General features: G+C 38.1%; 1 protein-coding gene across 1 annotated transcript in view; it reads right to left on the reverse strand.

Annotated features, from left to right (window-relative positions):
- Nucleotides 1–15,944, reverse strand: part of TAFA2 (TAFA chemokine like family member 2) — a 398,436-nt gene extending 382,492 nt beyond the window's left edge. Inside the window, exon 1 of the mRNA XM_033116157.1 lies at nucleotides 14,473–15,944. The gene's annotated coding sequence lies outside the window, so the exon portion shown is untranslated. The remainder of the gene's footprint in view (nucleotides 1–14,472) is intronic.
- Nucleotides 15,945–21,529: the final 5,585 nt, after the last annotated feature.

Genomic DNA, 21,529 nt, shown 5'->3' on the forward strand with positions numbered 1-21,529 from the left:
CCATTTACAGATATATTTTCTGTTTACTCAAAAGGAATTGTCTGAATTCTTTCAATATAATTAATGTTTTCATGAAGCTTCGCCATTAATCAGAAAATTAGAAGATTGCACTGCTCAATACTCACCAAGCATTTAGCATCTAATTAGTCTTATATCGATGTTCTACAAATGCAACTGAGGTCTGCAAACAGGGCTGCTGCATAGGCTATTCCCACCCTGCCCCCAAGATTTCCATTTCTTACACAGCAAAGAGCATTTCTTATTTTTTGTAAGATAAATGTAACAGAATATTTCAGCCCGAATTTAAATTCCAGAAAAAGACACACTTTAGCTCACATTTGGTTAGAAGTTGGAGTTGTTGTTTTGTTTTGGTTTTCAATTCAAAGAATAAATACATGAGTATATAAATTTTCAGCTTTTCTTGAATGCTAGTTTTATATCTCATTATTTAAAATTTTTCATCAAATGAAATAAGAGAGTCACAGAAAGCCACTTATGGGAAATCTGTGACATTTTCAAAGAATGCTATGAATGTTATAGTGTAATTTTAATGATATAACTCTAAACTTAAAGAAATAAAACAGATTTAGGATGTCTAGATATAAATAATTTGAACCAAGATAATTCTCTAACCAGTATTCTTTTAAGCAGAATGAGTCTCATTTTTCAAAAAGTATGATTGAGATGCAGTACTGTATAGTTGAAACTCAGCTCTGAAGGCAGGGTGTGTGATTCAAGACTCCTCTCCACTTCTTACAAGCTGTGTCCGCGGTCAAGTCACTTGTTTGTAAAATAGGGATAACAATAATACCTTCCTCTGAAATTACTGTGTGGATTAAATGAGATAATTCAAGTGTTTAGCACAGTGGCAGACACACTGTGTATGCTCAAGCTTTCAATTTTTTAAATGTCTATAGATCTCCGTAAGAATCAAGACCACAGGGAAAAATCTCCATCCCCTCACATGTTCTTATTCGTGACAGCTATGCAGGGGGACAGCCTTAGGACATAATGATTTTCAGGTGGTAGCAGAGAGAAAATGGAAATAGAGAACTCTGGGCATGCTCCCCCCTTGCCTCCATTGCTCTCCCTTCCTGTTATCAGCTTTTCTAGGCAGCAGATCGCTGCAGGAAAGGTGGACTCCATGTAGGCCAAGTGGCTGTAAACTGGGTAAAAACCCAGAGAGAGACTAACACAGAGAAAGGTGACTCTTCCTGCTGACATTTAAAAGAGCTGAGATTCTTTTATATGTGGTATTGTTCCCCAGGGCTCTCTCCTTGGTGTTTTTTAAACACTCTTCTGGAGATCTCACCCAGTTAGAGGTTTCATGTACACGGCTACATATAAGCGGAGGACTCCCAACCCTCTATCTCTAACCCCTAATTCTGTCTTAAACTCCAGACTCAAATTTACCACTATTTACTTAGATTTCCTTTGGGTATCCCAAGGGCATCTCAAACTCAAAATGCTTAAAATTAAACCTATTGTCTTCATCTAGATAGACTACAGTAGTTTGAGGAATCTTACTATATAAACAATACCAGTCACCTAAGCCAGGACCTATTCTTGCCTCTTTTCTCTCCCTCTCCCACATAGCCAGTCTCCAAGACCAGTTCGTTCCATCTCCCACCTTTAAATTGTGTCTTCTTTTCCTCCCTTCTTCCAACTCTTTTCTTCAAACTCTTGCCAGTTCTCAGCAGAATCACTACAGTAGCTCTCTAGTTGGTCTCCCTGGTTTCCTTTCCTGCCCACCAAGGAAACAATCCTCTCTACACTGCCACGATAGCATCTTTCTAAATATCAGAGGAGGATGGGCCTCTGGAGGAACTCCAGTGGGGGAACAGGAAAAGCCTGGCAGCGTTCTATGAAATAGGTCACTCATTTTTGTTACAACTTTACTTAGGGCAGCTACAAAAACGGACATAAACTAGGCAAAGAAAAAGAGACTTCATTTGATGTGACAGAAAGATAGACTGTCAAGAACTGGACAGGGTCTGAGATTTTTTTACCCGACTTGCTTACAAGTTAGCCTACCATATTTTATGGATGCTGGCAAAAGAGACTCCTGGGTCAGAGACAGAGGACTTGAGTACTCATTGCACAGCAAGCAGCATGAACATCACATTTCAGTAGGTTCCTTCTGCCCCCGTGTCCCACAGGTGTGACACAAAGGCATGTATGTGGATATTGCACACTCATTGGTTTGTGGAACCTTGAGCTTAATGAACCCAAATATTTTTAATAGGCTAAAAACAGCCTTGCCCTTTGCCCTAGAGGAAGACATTATTTTTATTATGTTGGACACAGTATCTTCCAAGGCTGTTCACTTTTTAAACATCCTTTAGAAATATTATGGAACAAAAGGGCAGTTAATGTCTTGACAGACCCATGGAAAATTGTCTCTCTGCAAATAGGCTCTAAATTCAAACCAGCCTCTTGGCACTCCCTGCTTGTCGAATTTCTAACCACTCTCTACCAGAGTTTTCTCACCTGAACTTGAAGATAGCACTCCTCCTTAAACCGCAGCCATTTTATAGTGTCAAATGAAATCATAGGCATGAGAGCGTTTTTGTAAATAATACAGCACTGTGCAAATATAGTTATTATGTATGCCTCTGGAACACATTCTGTTGTTTAGTATGGAAATAAAAGATAAAAATAATTTAGAATTTTAGAATAAAAAAATTAAAGATCAATTAATAAAACACTTAATTAAATGCCTGAATCCGTCCTAGGTTAGGCTTGGGTAGTACAAGGCGAAGTAAGACACATTCCTTGACCTCAAGAATTTCGCAGTATGGGGAAGCAGCAGAGAGAAAGTGCAGTGTTGGAGATATGTTAATGTAACAGAATGGAAGCATAGAAGGATGACCCATGGTCATCATTGACTTGGAGAGCTTGGAAGGATCTAAGTAATCATTAAATCCAATTTACCAATGAAAAAACCGATGACAAAACGGTTCAGTAACATTCTTTCTGACTTTTTGTTTGGTAAAAAGCCTTGACAAAAATTTCTCATTCCTGGATAGAATTTTCACAAGACCAAGGGGAAATTCCGGTTTGACACCAGGCATTTTTCTTTCCTCTATATTCTTGCTTCAGTTTGTTGCCATTTTATCTCTTTGTTCCCCGAGAACTACAATGGATTTATTCTTCGTCTAACTTCTTACCTCTCTCAAAGGTCAAGGATTTCCTCTTTGTACAAAAATGCTAGTTAGAACAAACTTTCCACCTGACCTCTATTTTCTCCCTTTCACTCCATCTGGCCTCCTATCTAATTCCTCTTCCCATTTGTATCCTACAAAATGCTAACCTTCTCAATCTCTAACTGCCAGTTTTTCAATCTGCTTTTTTCCTTCATTTCACTCCAGTCTGCCATACCATCTACCCAATGAACTTGAGGCAGATTTCACAAAATACAAAGTAAAGTATTAGCCACAAACCTTGAAGTCCACTTTAAAGACTAGATGTAATCAGCTGCTAGGAAAAGATACTAGGCAAGGAAAACCATAGCGTACCCAGTCTTTCTAGATGTATAACAATTTTGCCCCGAGGTAAAATTCACCAATATACAATTTTAATTCTGATTGACTTTGAAACTCTTTTAGTACTATACAGTCTATAAATTTTTCATTAGTCTCATATTTGGGATTGAGTTGGGGAAGAAAAATAGATCTATGTTTTTCAATAAGTTCCACAGTAGCCCTAGCTCAATAACCTTAGATCTTCATTATACTCAGTTTTTCTGGACAATACAGGGAAAAAAATCAGGTCCATTCAGCTCAAAGCTTGTCTTCTGACTAATTGAAGAGCTCCAAAAGTATGTTTAATACTTCAAAGAGTGAAGACATCATATTCAGGGTTTTGAGAAACTTTTTAAGCATATAGGGATGCTAATATATAATACAGTTTAATGCAATCTTTTAAAATAAAGGCAATGCAAAAAATTCAACTTTTAAGTTTTTAATGATTTAGTTGATTTTTTGTTTGTTTGTTTTATAATACACATGGGTTCCCTTAATAATCAAATATAGTCAAAGTTTTAATTTTGTAAAATATTCTATGGCAGCAAGCACTGAAAAGCTTTACTTGACCCAGAAGGACTAAAATAAAATCAATAAATACTTGAATGCATATTATCTGTACTAAACAGCATTTAAAATTAGAATACCAATAATTTTCAATATCATTAAAGCCAAGAACAATGGTTTCACAGTCAAAAGTTTTCCTGAAGGTGAAAAAAGCAAATCTGATTCATAATAAATTATGAAAATGGTAATTATGTAGATAAGAATAAATGGTTTTAAATTCCCTAATGAATGATGAGTCAAGTCACTGACAAGAGCAATCAAAATATATTTCATATGTGATTAACAACACTTAAATTTGACATTGACAAATATTATTTATTTATACAACAGTAGAATCATAAGCATATGTAGTCTCTAAACCTCCAGGTTACAATAAATTGTGAAAAGAATGGAAATATCCGTCAGTATGCTTATTTTATATTTGTCCTTAATGTTTTGCTTAGAATGTAAGTATTTTTTAATGCTAAAAATACCTGTCAGGTGTAGATAAAAATAAATAGTCTCTCAGCCCTCTCTTTCTCTCTCCCTCTCTCTCCTCTCTCCAATAAATTCTCTCTGCCTCTCTCTCTCTTTCTCTCTTGCTCTCTCTCTCTCTCTCTCTCTCTCTCTCTCTCTCTCTCTCTCTCTCTCACACACACACACACACACACACACCCCACTCAATTAGACAGAACAAGTGACAATGCTTCACAGAATGCTGCTTGACACATTAAAGAAATATGCAAAAAGACATTTTATCAATATCAACTCTTGATCATCTTCCCATTAAATTTATTAAGTACCTATTATGTTCCAGACACTAGGCTAAGAGCTGGAATTGATAGAAACATGATACATATGGCTCTTCCTCATGGAGTTTACAGTCTAACAGACTTAGTAAAGTGAATCCATACCATTATTCAGCTACGAACAAAACTATTCTAATACAACAGACATTTTTAGGCACTTAAAAGAAAGAAATTGAGAGAGCTTTAATAGTATGACTATTGCAAACTATATTAATCATACAACTTGCAAGAAAACAAATTGCTTCACTCCCTCAGACTGACATGTCTAAATCTAATCTCATTTATAATATGCCAGCATAAGAAACATAAGAATTTCCAGGGCATTGATAAAACTGACAACAAAATATTTCACTTAGTGACCTGAGCTTGTGACATGAGGCCCAGGTCACACCACAGTAGACCAGAGTCACAAACCTAGCTATGACACTTGTTATTAGTAAAACTAGTTTAGGGGGGAAAAAATGCTAATAATACATAAAGAAGTAAAATTCCCTAAATAATGTTATTATGTCTTCAATCTTAAAGAGACCACATTTGGAAAGGTATTTAGGATTAGCGGACAAAAAAAGAAGAAGAAGAAGAAGAAGATATATTCAGTTTAAAGTTGTAAACCCAATAAACACACATCTTTTTTCAAGTCTATCCTCCTACCTACTCATAAAAACTACTTAAGTGGAACAAAAATCTAGACATTATGGCCAAAATTTTGAAGTCCTAAAAGGAGGCAACTATCGCTGAAATTCCAAAAATGATTTAGGAAGCTAAAACTGGCACTGTATAAGATTATATATCCATGTATAATATAATGCCTTAGTTACGAAATAAATAAACTTACGTCTTTAAACGGTAGGAAGTAAATCAAACTTGCATTAATATGTGAAGAACAGGCAATTTCTGATTAATGATTTGGAGTAAGAATACATCCTCGAAATAGAACAATAGAAAAATAAGCAAAATGCATATAAATTCTGTGCTCAGATTAAAGAGACTTTGAGAAAAGTGTTTGCAGTCAGTAGACAAGTTTGGGCTGCTAACCACAGGGAGAAACCTGTCAGAGACATTAAGAGTTGGAGGCCTCCCATCTTTCCACATGCACAGAATGAAATTCAGTGGTGAAAAAGCTCTCTAAAGCCTTGAGACTCAAACTGTAGTCCATGGGTCAAGAGCATTAGCTTCTCTTGGGAGCACGTTAGAAATGCAGGATCTCAGACCCCACTCCAGAACCTGTATTTTAGCAAAATTCCCCCAGATGATTTGTGTGCATGTGGAAGTTTAAGAAGCACTGGTCTAAAGGAATAAGGCCTTATAGAACTATACAGCCCATTCCAAATATTTGGAATAAATTTAAACTTCTGAATTCCCAGCATATCTCTTAAACCTTACAAGATGCCACCGACTTCAAGGTAAGTTCAACATCAACTGCACAATGAGTGAATAGGAAGAACACTAAACAGAGGAGATTAAGCCATTCCTTGTTGTCATTCAGCTGCTCCAGCTGAGCCTTTACTGGCAACCACCCTAACTCCAGATACCAATGGGGTTGTAAGATTATGGTTAGAAATGACAAGAGGGTAGGCATACCCCTCTCTCTCTAACTAGCTGTCCTCACATATCCTTCTGTCAACAGTGACATGCTCGTGCCCCTTAGCCTGTATATGGCCTACAGATATGTCTGTTGGCCCACACACTACTTCAACTTTGAATTCGATACCATATTTATAAATCTTGAACTTACACATCAAAAAATCTGCACATCTAAGTTCTCCTCTATAAATGATAAAATCTGGCAACACCAGACCCACATTCCAGCATGGCAACAAGTAGAGCCAAGACTCAAGCTGTCCCACTTCGATGTTGGCCAGAATCTCCACCACTCCTTCTGGCCTCCCCAACATTAGCTGAGGCTGAGTGTCAGTTGCCACTTGTCATCTTCCATTTGGTCTGCTTCTCATATTCACTTCCCAGCCTGACCCCTACAGGTGTTTGTATTTGCGACCCTTTTAAGAGGCTCTAGGGAGCATCATGTCACTGCTCTCAAGGCATTCAGCCTACGTGAACTTATTCTTTCATATGTGTAATTCAGGAAAAGGAGCTACTGTTTGTGTCACTCTCAGTTTGATCATGGACCTTGTAAGCTGGAATCAACCCACTGAATTACATACTACCTCACCTTAAATATATACTATGCTATTTTTCTACACAACCCATTCCAACTCTGACATTTTAACGATTTTAACTATTTCTTTTCAGAACTGTACTTTAGTTATAAACAAGAATTAGTAGCAAGAGTAGACACAGCACAATACATTCTTGAACCATTCCTCCTGATTCATTTCAAAACTTCAAGTAATATACCAAAATGGTAAACCCTATGAGGACAGGTGTCTTTGTCTTTTCTGTTTACTGAGACACCCCAAGCACCTAGGAAGTGCTCAATAAATATTTATCGAATAAATGAATGAACTTTTCCAAGAATTATAAATGCTCAAAAATTCATACACAGAGTTTGAATGAATGTGTTTAATTATCAACAAGTATATGTAGATTATTCATTTGCTAGCCTAGTTCTACTTGGGTGGATCAAAAAACCATTTTATTTCAGTGACTATGAAAACTGGCAATAGAGAAAAGACATGTAACCCTAACGAGCCTAAGACTCATGGCCTATCACAACTTGTTTTGCCATAAAACAGCATCATGCAAAGTAGGCAAAATGGCTAAACTAAATTATAAGATTTAATCAATTCAATTTTACATCCCCATGTCTATAGTCTTTACTCATCACCATAATCATCATCATCATCGCAATCTTACAAAGCTGGGCAACTTTTACAGATAACCTATTGAAAAGCATTGATGGCACATTTACTGATGTGCCAGTAACTATGTGCTAGATCCTAACTAAAAGGGATGTCCTGAAATACTATTCCTATACCTCCCACAGCATGATGCTTAGTAGGTCTGAACACAGGGAAAAAAGAAAATTACATTTTTAATTGTCTTGAAAACTTGACTGAAAAATATACTGCTGAGAAACTGAGGCACAGAGAAACAAAATGATTTTCTTGTGGTTACATGGTTATTTATTGGTAGAGCTACCAAAGCAGAGCTCTAGCCACTGCACCACATTGGTTTTATAATAATCATTTTCAAACTTTATCTATCCAAAATGCAAGCCCATGAGTTTCACCACTCAACAAATGGTGTGACTAGCAAATATATTTTCAAAGAGCAAAGTCTAAATTTTGACCCAATGCTGGCATACTTATAAACACACCAACAATCTATATGGTGTTTGCAATAATGCTAAATATGTATCTTAGCAGGAAACTACTATGATATAACATTTCAAGAACTAAAGCTGAAAAAAAAAAATAGGCTAAAAAGTTTCCCTTGAACTTAAAACTGCCCCAAATGGCTTTCCGGAGTATGAGATTGCAATGCCCTTTCACTCTGTCTTTAGCCTGTGGATTGCACGACTGCACGGTAGGTAGATCATCTGCCTCCTTTCTCCTTACACACCATAAAGGAACTCAAGTTAGAGCCATTTCACTCAAGTCAACTCCTCTTTCTGAAGAAAATACAAAGAAAAGCAGGACCAGGTGATGGATACTAATACGTCCGACAGCCATTCTAAAAAGGAATTTACTGAACTTTCCAGCACAAACAAATTTGAGTATGCCATTCACCATACACCTATAACAAGGTAAAATTAAGAAAGAAATGATAACAACAACCAGGTTTGTCCACCTTAAATGAATTTGCAACTCTCCATAAACTAATACAAGTGAAAATATAAGTGTATATGTTGTTTTCCTCAAATGACATTTATTAGCCATTTCTGAATGCTTGACTGATCTGAGCAGTCACAAATTCCCTACACTGGTACATAAAGCTCTGTTGTTCAGAGACCAGGTTTTAGAGCTGTAGAAAAACTGTTTTCTCGAAGGATACACTCTAAGTTCCTGCGTCCTATTACTAGGTTGAGGTTTTGTTATTAAGATCCCTATGACCACATAACCCTTTTTCAGTTCCCTACTTTTGCTTACTCCAAGCCATAAAGACAAAGAATATGAAGTTATGAGAAAGACTGGAACAAATAACACATCTCGCTTTTCTTATATAGATGGTCTTTTTTCAAAATAGAGCAGAAGAGAGTAAGCCTATTTCCCTCTCCCAATATTTAAGTAGAATTCTCATTGGAATCTCCAAGGACATTGAAAAAGAAAAACTCAGCCAGAATCAAATAAAACTGTGCACAGTTTTTACATATAATAATTTTGAATGATGATTTTTTTATACCAGAAAGAATCTGTCTCCTCCTAGCCCAGGCCATTCTGGCTTGAAAACTTTAATTCCAAATTACAAATACACTTTTCCAAAAATCATCTGTTATAGTACCTACTATGGACACCTTCATAAATGTGCTTATAAAGAGCTGCCTAATCCACTACAGAAAGCCAGAGTGTTATTCTGTGTTAGTAAACTCAACAGAAAGCTCCAAATGAAGCAACAGGAGGCCATAGGCAATTAACACTGTAAATTGAAAGGTTTCGAATCTTTGCATGACCTTTAAAGGTCAACGCAGTCACCCATTCCCATGCATGCAACTGTACAGTGACTGGTTCATAGCAGAAAAGAAAAAGAAACATATAAATATTTAGTAAAACAAATCTTGCATTCATCAAAAGCTACTTTGCACTCTCCAGGCTTATGTGAAGAATTAGCTTTAGAATAGAACCAGGAGATAAAAGAGCAAAGGAGACTTGTTTGGCTGCTTGTCCCCATTTTGTCGAAGTACTAAGTTCAGCCTAGCCCCATAATTGTTAAGAATGCAACATTATCACATTATCCAATCTCTCTGTAAAGAGTTTCAAAAATCTACTGTATTAAAAGAAGCAATATAAATATAATTTAATGACTATTCTTGTGCTACTGCTAGGGAAAGGGAGATGTACCTTTACTAACTGGCCATTCAGGGGAAATCATGAAATAGTTACGGCTACTATGGAGTAATTTAGGAGACTGAAGGAAGTGATTAAAAGAGCTTTATCTAATAAAAGCCATAAGCTATAAGCTCTGATTCCTTAATTGTCTCTCATACCCCATATGGATCACTGTGAACAAAATGGAATGTTTTCCTTATAGCTAATATATTCACTGTTCATCTGAATCCCAAATAACCTGAAAGTCTTATATTTTCCAATGGTTATAATAATCACTTGCTTAAATAGGCAAGATTGTCACTGATGGTTTCAGTGACAATCTTTCCTATCATTATAGCACAGGATGAAATCCAACATATACGTGTGGTATACACATTGGAAGTGGGTGGGTTTTGGAAATCTAACATAAATTTGGAATATACTATCAATATGCTTCTGGAAAATTTGTAGATACCATTTGTAAACCAGATTAGCATGTTCTAACATAACCCATGGTTTATGTTTTTACTGTGAAGGTGCATATTTAATAAAGGCAGCATACAGACACACTTTAGACAACTCACTAAAATGTGTTGAAATTCCCAATCATAGTGTCAATAAACAAATCCAAAGCGCCCCTACATAGAAGACAAACTGATTTTTTTTTGCATTTGTAGCCCAACAAATAAAATATCTCCAAAAGAAAAACTAAAAAGAAAAATATACTGCATGTAACAGCTCAAACAGTAAAACTCAATTACAAATGACCTTGTTAAACCATGGATACAGTTGCTGTAGGTCAAATCATGTAAAATAGGGGGAAAAATGTAGACATTTTTAAACAGTTGTTCTTGCCCCCTTCAATACAAAACCAGTATTTTACATGGGTGCCATTAAAAGCATTTGCATCGATGGATGCATGTGCATGTGTATGTATAGATACAGAGATTAGATAGGCATTGTAGAGAAATGTATTTAACTCCCACTTTTCTTCACATTCTAGTAAGTCTAACAATTCCTCTTAAAATTTCTGTTAAGAAGTAGAAGACAAAAATCGTTAGTTATATTTCATTGACAAGGACACTGAATTACTGTGTCAAATGAATAGAATCCGACTTCCTTAAAATTACCCAATAAATCTAGTGGTCAATGACAACTGAAAAAAAAAACAAAAACTTCTAGGTCTCTGTTTGCTAGGCCCACCTTTCCATCTCTTGTTTCAGACTGTGCTCCAGACCTATATATAATAAAACTGTTCTCTAAAAAGACATATGGCAAATCATTGTAATATTATTCCTCCTCTTCCAGTGGTATAGTTCAATATGCTCCAAGTACTGTAGTTCAAAATAAAGTTAACCAAAGAATTTTTTAACAAAACGGCAAATTCATTGCATTACATGGCATTAAAAAAAAAATCAATGCTTCATAAGCAAGATTTATCATGTGAAATACTGTCTAAGTATGTGGACCACATGAGGTTGACTTAGCTGGTTTGGCCTTCATATCTAGCAGCATCTGTGTTAGTCCATTCCTTCTCTTTGTTTTGATGGAGCCCTACTAATAACAAGTTTATGAATTGCATTTGTAAATATCAGGCATAGATCAAAGGGGGCTATGTTAGATGCTTATTTTACTAACTTGTGGTGTTTCACCGAGAAAACAAAACTGCATTGCACAGAAAATTTCTTCATTTTTACTCGAATCCTTAATGAACAAAACAGCTGCAGAATAATGCGACTTAATGAGGCATCCCTAATAAAATACTGAAGAAGTAAAAGCAGGGGCACTGAACTGTTTGCACTCTGGTTTGTTTCATCTTCTCAAATAGATTAGAAATAACTGATGACACTGTAGAACATTCTTAGTTTAAAACATGCATTAGAAAGGCAAATGTTCGTCAGTTTACAGTCACAGCTGAACTTAGGCAGAATCTGACTACCTTTTATTAGGGCCCATAATAAGAAATGCCTGGAAAATGCTGGAGACACACATCTTACTCTACCTGTATAGGGCAATTCATAACCTAAAATGCTATTCATAACCCTAAAACGCACCTCAACAATTCAATGTTCAAAAACACATTGTAAAAGGATCATTATTAAAATACTATATTAAAGATACTGGATCCAGGACCATCAAATTTTTCTGATAACATGCAAAGTAATTTTTATAAAATCTTCTATCACCCCCTAAGTTGCATCACTTTTTAAATTTTTAAAAAGGAAAAGAACCCATGTCTAAAAACAGACCTGTTTACAGCTGTGTCATCACATTTTATAACTTGGTGGTTAGTAAATACTATGAGGCAGTCTCTAAACAATACCTATCTTTTCTGACATAGAGCCATGGGCATCTCTATGAATCTTCATTCTCCAATTTGTCATTGTTAAAATAGCTAATATTTTTCAGATTCAAAATCACACAAACCCAGAAATCTCTGATTCCCCTTTAACACAACTTGTAGCATTATAGATGTTTGCTTTAATGTCAAGGTTTCTGGTTCTTCTTTAAGAGACATATAGCATAGCACTATATATTAATATGTAAGTTTAAGCATCCTAAACTACAAAATTTTATTAAAGGCAAGAAAAGAATGAAGATTTTAATGTCAAAATTGCCCAATAAAAAGCAACACACTAAAACTGTGTTCTGCCTCTTAAGTCACCGTGCCTAAGCTCTCAGTTGGCGTGACACTGCTTTCATAGTATTACATCTATAAATAATGCAACCCCATTTTATTCCTTGAAAATTTAAAAGAAATCAAAATATAATAAGCTCCAGTGTGGTTACTGATGGCCTTTCAAAGGCTACTGATGGCTTTAAAAATTAGACTCTAAAGAGGTCAATATGCAAACAATTGGCTCAGGATGAGATCCAGAAGAGAATAAAGTAGGAAGAGAAAATTAAAATTTAATGTGTCTGATCATTATTTATTATTATTATTTTTTTAAGTGGTGAAAGAGCAGTTTATTAGAAGAAAAAGTACACTCCAAAGGGTTTGGAGCGGACCCCCGAGTAAAAGCAAGACTCAAAAAGCTGTGTCTGATAATTTTTAAGGCTCTTAGCTTCCAAACCTGAAATTGTAAACGATTCACCAGTCTGAGAGTATATGTGGAAACATAGAATGGCTGTAAATACACATCATCTGAATGCTCTGCTTGAGGAGTAGTTTCAGTCTCCTTTGCTAGTTATTGCCATTTAGCACTTCACAGGGAAATCTTAATTACTCCATTGTCTTAATCCACATTGTCTAATAGAGCAGTTTTAATGTGTTAATTGATAACAGTCAGAGGTGTTGCTTCCGCAACCAATCTTGTGGAGAAAGACAGGAACCAGATAATTCTCATTCAGTCAATAGTTATTGAAACTCATCTTGTCCTGAGTAAAGGACTCTTTGTACACTGATTGCTTTGGGATACTTTTCAGAGTAAAGGTTGCACAGAGGTTTGTTTTTGTTTTTTCAAAAAACGATTCTGAAAAAAAATCAAGAGGGGATTTAACACTCACAAAGGGAAGATATTTTCTGTCTCATTGCCACAAACCAAACTCACCCAGCACAAGTAAAGAGAGGCTAGCTAGCCACTGTGGTGACTATACATTTGATTCCAAACGCTTCAGGCAATTGTTTGACACTCGGTCAGAACCGGGAATACTGAATGGGAAAACGTCGCGTCTACTCGGGGGCTCTGCAAGCACCCACAGTTCCTTTTCAAGCGGAGACTAGATAGCTCAGCCTGCAGTTCTAGGAGAAATAGGGTGACGGATCTCAAACTTTCCTTTGCAAAGGCAGTACCTGGAAATAACACGTTCCCCACTAGCAAGTGCAGATCAGTAACCTAAAGAAAACACCTCTGGATAGGAACCAGGCCTTTTGCAACAAAAGGGGGAAGGGACAGCAAAGCAGTGGGGTAGGAAAACCGCGTACTATTAGCAAGATTTGGGAGGCATCTATTCAGAAAGAAATGAAAACCATTAGTTTCTCGAAGCTGTTCTTTTTCTGAATGCTGTTCGTAAAACGATCCTTTTCCTAAAGCTCTCCTGTAATATCCTTTATTAAAGGTTTGTTTCATTCAGTAATAACGTGTTCGGTTCCCAAATCTAAGTAAACCTTTAAATAGACGAGGCTCCGGAACTTATCAAGATGATTCTTTACGAAAATAGTTAGAGATGGAGAAATCAATAGCCTCATTGAAACGCCCACCGTCTGCAGGCAGGCCCGAGAACTAACTAATCAGAAGTGGACAGAAAGTACAGATTTCAGAAAGGTGACCTGACACATCTCATTGATCCTCCCTTGAACGCGACCCCCAACTCCTAATTAGGTTCGGCTGAGGGATCGAATTAAAACCCACTTTAATCCTCGGCCGGGTCGCTCGCTATGTTGGGAGAAACGGAGCAGGGAAGAGTGGGAGGGCACCGCTCTCGGAACCTCCTTCTCGGAACCTCTGATCCACTCTCGGCGTCCCTCCACCCCCGCCCCTATTCTAACCGCCCTGGAGGGAGATGCTGGCTGCTGAACCGCATCTGCTTTCACCTCTCGCCTTCATCTGGCGAGCCCCATACAGCCCCCGACCCCCGGGGAGGGGCGGCCTTCCGGGCCCCGGGTACTTCAGCTGCCGCCCGGGTCCCAAGCGCCGGCGGGTCGGGGAAGGTGCGGCTCGCACCTACCTGCAGCCCGGCTTCCTGGTGGCGGCAACACCTAGCGATGCTCCTGCAGCTTCCGCGGGCCCGCGCCAGCCTTATCGCTCTTGCATTGCATCCAAGATGCCAATCCGCTGTCCCTGTTCAGGGGCATAGGGAACCGAAGTCCGGTGGTGTGTGCTCCTGGAGCGCGTGTGAGTGAGGTCCGGAGCGTGCGTGTGTGTGCGCGCGCGCTAGTGTGTTTCCTCCTCCGATGGCAAACCGGGTTCAGGAATCTCTTGACATTTAAACTGGAATCCCCTTACAGTGAATGGAAGGTGGAGCACGTGAGCCTCCTCTCTTTTTCCCCCTTTTTATTCCACAGTGTCAAAGTAATCAAAACAATTGTTTATTGAGGACAAGCCGGAGTTCCGCAGCCCTTGCCAGCGCCCGCGGTCGCCCGCTGTCCTCTCCGGATGCGCGCGGTGCGCTCCGCTCCCCGCTGCTAGAATCGAGGCGGTCTTGCAGCAATTACCGCTCTTATTCCATCTCTGATTTGTTTGATTTTAACGCCGAACGCAGACTTTTCCTCTCGCCTCACGTTGTCTCTCCCTCTCACACACGCTCACACATCCTCGGTTCCCTGTCTCCCGCCCTCCCTTTTGCTCTCTGGGGAAAGGCAGTTGGACGGAACGATTCACCTTCAGGAAAGAAGCCTCGGCCTCGTACTTCACCAGGTCCCTGGCTCTCGCAGGTCCCGGGTCTCCAATGTGGAGGAGTTGCTGGGGAGGTTCGGGGCAGGAAGGAAGAGAGGCTCTGAGCTCCGCTGTCCTCCGCCCGCGAGACGCCTAGATTCCTCAGTTCAGGTGACCGCTTTTAGCAGCAAGGTCCCAGCTGATGCCCTGTCTCAGAGACTTTGCGCCGAGTCCAATTAGCAGCAACTCCTGTCTAGCTGCAGCCCCTCAATCCCGCCTAGAAGTGCTGCGGGCAGAGCCTCACGCAGTCCAACCGCTGCCCCTCTAGGCATCCTGGGCTGAAGGAAGGGAAATCCGCTGCTGTACCCCTCTCCCCAGTGCGCTGGTACCGTCACCACCGAGAAGGTGTGAGTTCCAACATCCAATACAAGCGAGCAGGTGTTACCTGAGTCACTTGTCTAAAGGCGGGAGGGGAGAAGAGAAGGGGCAGGGGAGGAGGCCGAGGAAACAAATCCAGATCACCAGGAGAAAAAAAACGTAGGCGGTTTAGTAATCAAAGACTCCTCTCTATCTCCCACCCTAAGCGCTGTACTGTCAAAAAACACTGGTGGTATCTTTTACAAAGTCACCGTAAAGGGCAAAAGCCTCATTCCACCCAGACCCCTTATTCCTCCCTGCTTGGCTGTCCAAGGAGTGCGGAGTGACTTGTCTCCCCGTATAGTGCAAGGAGAAAGCAGAGAAAGAATAGATCCCAACACTCCAGGTTGAGTTAAGCAGTAAAATGGGATGGCAGGACCAGACGACGTTGCCTCCCTCCTTCTCTTTCCCAACAGCCAGTTCTGTTAGCCACCGCAGCTGCTACTGAGAGCAAACAGCGGTCCTGCAGAAAAAAAAAAGACAGTAAAAGATGAAAGGGAAGCGATTGATTATAAAAGCTGGACTATGTCTCCCTCTAGAGGGAGAATCAGGTTAGAAGGCTTTACTGGCTGTAACTAGGATTCCAATTTCCCCGCAAAGAAAAAGAAAACAGTATCTGGTTTCAGAGAATTTTGCATTTTTACAAATTCCAACCTCTAATGGATTTAGAGAGACGATTTGCACTGCAGCCATATGTAACCAGAGTCTTTGCTAGAGGAATCTTGTGCTATTTACAGAAATTTAATAGCAAGACCCTGGAAGGTCACGTCCTTATGGGTTTGGTCAAATTGGGTGTTGGTTTAAGCAGTATGAATATGAGTTCAAACGAAGGGTCTTCTTAGGCTCACTTTGATCAGGTTTGGTGATGAGCAAAACCTTCATCTAGTGATTAGAATATTATGCAAAAATGAATAAGTACTAGTCATGGATTTAGAAAAAGACAAGACTATCTGAAGCAAAGAAATAGGATGCTGATCCAGGAAATCTTACAGGTCCCTTACAACCAGCGATATCTCAGAGACCTTGCTTTGGAGCCAGTATTCATACCTCTTACTCAACTAGACTAGTAATAGGCAAAGTGACTAAATTCTTCCAACTCTAAAGTTTTGTGCTTTTAGAGCTCTGATTCACTTAAACCATTGACAAACTTGGAATCACATTCTCTCCACCAGCTATAAAAGTAATACGAGGTACCATATTTACAAAGAAATATGGAATATATGTTTCACTTGTTAGTGATTTTTATCTTAACATGCTTCATAATTCAACCATATTTTTATATCTAAAAGACATCAAGCGTTTTAACTAGGTTGAGTTGGTTGTTTTAATAAAAGACTTTGTTTTGTTATGTTAGTCAAGTTTAAGCTAGGCCCCATCTACAACTTAAATATCTAGATTTTGTGCACTTACTGTTTAAAAGTCTGCTTTCAAGATGTTTCCCTATGTTTAAAAATTATAAAATATGTATTAAAGTTATGATGAAACTTTCTCCCATTCACTCTGAATTTTTAGAGTCGTTCAATTTTAACTTGATAATCTAATTTAGTATAGGCTTAAACAAATAAAATATTTTTTTAATTTATTGGGGTGACAATTGTTAGTAAAATTACATAGATTTCAGGTGTACAATTCTGTATTACATCATCTATAAGTCCCATTGTGTGTTCACCACCCAGAGTCAGTTCTCCTTCCATCACCATATATTTGATCCCCATTACCGTCATCTCCCACCCCCCACCCCCCTTACCCTCTGTTAACCACTAAACTATTGTCTGTGTCTATGAGTTCTTGTTTCTCATTTGTTTGTCTTGTTCTTTTGTTGTTTTTGGTTTATATACCACATATCAGTGAAATCATATGGTTCTCTGTTTTTTCTGTCTGACTTATTTTGCTTAGCATTATACTCTCAAGATCCATCCATGTTGTCACAAATGTTCCTATGTCATCTTTTCTTACCACCGAATAATATTCCATTGTGTATATATACCACAACTTCTTTATCCATTCATCTATCGAAGGACATTTTGGTTGTTTCCATGTCTTGGCCACCATAAACAAAGCTGCAATGAACATTGGAGCACACTTGTCTTTATGTGTAGATGTTTTCAGATTTTTTCGGTAGATACCCAGGAGAGGGATTGCTGGGTCATATGGTAATTCTATTTGTAAATTTTGAGGAACCTCCACACTGCCTTCCATAACGGCTGCACCAGTCTGCATTCCCACCAACAGTGTATGAGGGTTCCTTTTTCTCCATAGCCTCTCCAACACTTGTTACTATTTATCTTGTTGATGATAGCCATTCTGACTGGGGTGAGGTGATATCTCATTGTGGTTTCTATTCGCATTTCTCTGATGATTAGTGATGTTGAGCATTTTTTCATATGTCTATTTGCCATTTGTATGTCCTCTTTGGAGAAATGTCTCTTCAGGTCCTCTGCCCATTTTTCAATTGGGTTGTTTGTTTTTTTTGTTGTTGAGTTTCATAAGTTCCTTGTATATTTTGGATATTAGCTCCTTATCGGAGGCACTGTTTGCAAAAATCTCCTCCCATTCAGTTGGTTGCCTCTTTATTTTGTCGATGGTCTCTTTTGCTTTGCAGAAGCTTTTAAGTTTCATATAGTCCCATTCGTTAGAAATAAAATAGTTTTTAAGGAAATAACTTAGACTGATTGAAGTCATTTAAAACAAGGAGCCAAAAGTAATCATGTAACTTTTCCTATTTCAGCTTATTATACTATAGTAGATTTGACTCTCTCTAGCACTTGGTGATCATTTGAGGTACCTTCAAATAAATGGTTTCTTTCAAAAGATTCATGTCATGTGATCAAAGATTTTTATTTTATTCTTCTTACCTCGCAACTTATTTCCCCAGGGAGCAGTTTACGTTGTAAAACACCTGGCACTATTTCACTGCAAATCTTACAGTAATTGTCTGTCTGCTATGTTAAGTAGTGGGATGGAATCCAAGCAGGAATGACATTGGAAACCCAAGCTCTGTGTTGGGAGGAATAGCCATTTACAAAATCACTTTAGAACAGTGGCCAGCCTTTCCCACAAGAAATATAAAGCATACATTATAATCCTTCCAGCTTCAAATTCATTAGCTCTCCATGGTTATAGGAAAATCTACAATTTTATCATATTGTCAAAAGTTTATTTTATTAAAATGTGTGTCATTTTCATCCTTATTTTCCTAACTAAACCCACTCTGTTTTTACAAAAAATATTAAGAAAAGTTAGTAAAGATAACAAATGTATAAATTAACTGCAAAATATAATAAAATTTCTTACTCAAAGTCATATGAAACTAAAGTTCTGTAATAACTTTTGCAATTTTTATAAATATCCAGATAAATAGTTTCCAATGATTTTTAAATCAAGGTATTCTTACTCTCAGCACCTCCAACCCTTTAAAACAAAATCTTTTTTCTCTCCAAAAAGAATAAAATGGCAAATATGTCCCTAGTTTAATAGAAATCTTGAGATGATATTTCTTAGCATCTGTGTATTTAAATTGCCCACTTTCTCCTCTCTAAGCAGGAGAAATAATTGCTTTGAATGCTGGACTTCAGTGGATTGGAACTCCATGTCCTGAGGGCTTACTAAAATGTCACTTTGGGGCACTTAGAGCTTTCTGCTAGAGGCTTTATATGTGATCTCAGCTCCTTATCTCAATTCCTCACACCATCCCATAAAGTAGATGGTGCAACCCCCTTTTACATATGGAAATTATTGAGACTTAATTTCACCATCACTAAGTGACAGAGCTGGAATTCAAACCAGATGTATACCTAAATTCAAAAACAGTTTTTGTTTTTTATTTGGCTTGGTTTCGGTTTTGATTTTTTTTCCCTATCTTCCCCAGCACCACCACTAAGACATGCTACCCCTGATACTACATGAAAATGAAAATTATTTACACCTAGATATGAAAAAGCCTTAGCCAGAAGACTTGGGTCCATTCATGAGAACAGAAAGAAGTTATTAGTGGCAAAGACAGAAAAAAATAATAATAAATGGCAGCTCCCTTCAGTGTTCTGCCAAGGTGTATGGTATGGTATTAAAACAAATGAACAAAAAAATTCTTATTCCTAGGGCACAAGTGAAGAAGAGTGCCTCATATAAGCTACTCAGCCCGCCTTGTCTCCTCTTGTTTTTTTTCTTTGGTACTAACCACCTTATTTCTATTTTTTCAATAATGCTTCTCCCACTTATCTTTTCAGTGCTTTTCGTGTAATTAAGTGAACAGAAGGAAGCACAGAATTCATTCCATATAACCCAAGGTGGCATGCTATTAACTTTTAGTATCCCTATTACATAACATAGTACCTAACATACCATAAATAGTCTATAAATACTTTATGGTCAGTAATCAGGAAACCAAACAGGTCAAGTAGCAGACAGATGCCATGGAAATAAATCAAGAGAACTACTCCACAGAGCCACATAAGAAAGAACAGAGGCAAGAAAAATTTCCTATAAGTAGTAGGTAGGCAAATGGAAAAACCACCCCAAAAGTCAGTGGCTTAAAAAACAAACATTTATCTAGGTAGTTCACACTTCTGTGCATTGGCAATTTGGGTTCAGCTCAGCTAGGTTCAACTGGGCAATTCCTCTGGACTCAATTGAGCTTTACTTACGTATCTGTGGTCAAGTGGCAGTATAGTGCCTCTCTTATTACCTAACAATTGGCTGACTGTAAGCTGGAGTGTTGAGTTGGTATCGAGGCCACGTGTCTCTTATCATCTAACAAGCTGGCCTAGCTATTTAAAATGGTGGCAGTCACAGGCTTCCAAGAGTAGCAATAGGAGAAGCCTCAATACCCAAGCACTTTCCAAGTCTCTGCTTACTTCATGTTTGCTCCAGCCCCCTTGGTTACGCAGTTCATCAGGCCAACCCATACTCAAGGTGTGAAGAAAGACTCCATCTCTTAAGGAGTAGAGCTAAAAAAAAAAATTCAAGAACCTGCTACAGGGAAAGAGTTTGTTTTCATTTTTGCAATCTACTAGTACAGTAGCTATCCTAGAAGGTCAGCGTTTTGCACAGTAGCTTAACCCACCAGGTATGTTGTGGCTGACCTGTGGAAAGCAGAATATTCCCATTACAGATTAAAGGACACCTACCTTGGGTAAGAACAAGAAGTTTGTCCAGATTATCAAGTCCCTGAACTTGTTCCCAGTATCAGTTTAAAAGTTACAGTCAGTCCAACAGCTTTTACCAATACAATGGAACATGACTCTATAATTCTTTGTCTCACTAGACAGTACAAATTGTATGTACTTTTCACATTAGCTGTTGAATGACTCCCAAGGCTTTAATTTGCAATTCAGATTTATCAGCAGTATTATAAAATCTGACTTGTTAAGCTAGAAATCACTAGCAACTCTTACTCGGCAGTGATTACCATCTTTGGTGCATGGCTCTGACATCATCAATTTTGGTTATTCAGAGCCTTTATTTGCTTACTTCCTTGTTTTTCACCATGTTCCAAAGACTTGAGATGAATAATATCTATTATAAATGGACTTGATTGAAACCCTTAGCACCACCACACCACATCTGTAAACAATGTCTACCTAGCTAATTCCAACTAATTCATTAAGGCTCAGGACAAGGGTGATCTCCTCTAAGAAATAATCTGCAGTTCTCTTAATCCATTGTATTAATTGTTTCTCTTATGTGGTCCCAAATACCTGATACGTACTTCCCTCCATCTTAATACTTTTCACGTTGTGTTGTAATTGACTCATTTTTTATAGATATTTCTCATGTCTTTGTTTTCACTTAGTAAACCTGCAGAACCTGGAACGGTGGATGAGTAATCAATATATCTTAATTCACAAGATTGTGGAATAACATATGATCACATTTCTTTAAATATCCAACAATAATGACTTCAAGCCTCTGTCCTGCTGATCACAAAAATTACACTGATCTGAATATTAGATTCCCAAGTGGTCTCTGGTAATCTTGAAGAATGCTGACATATG

Source organism: Rhinolophus ferrumequinum, chromosome 10 (assembly GCF_004115265.2).
Source record: "Rhinolophus ferrumequinum isolate MPI-CBG mRhiFer1 chromosome 10, mRhiFer1_v1.p, whole genome shotgun sequence".
Classification (NCBI taxonomy): Eukaryota; Metazoa; Chordata; class Mammalia; order Chiroptera; family Rhinolophidae; genus Rhinolophus; species Rhinolophus ferrumequinum.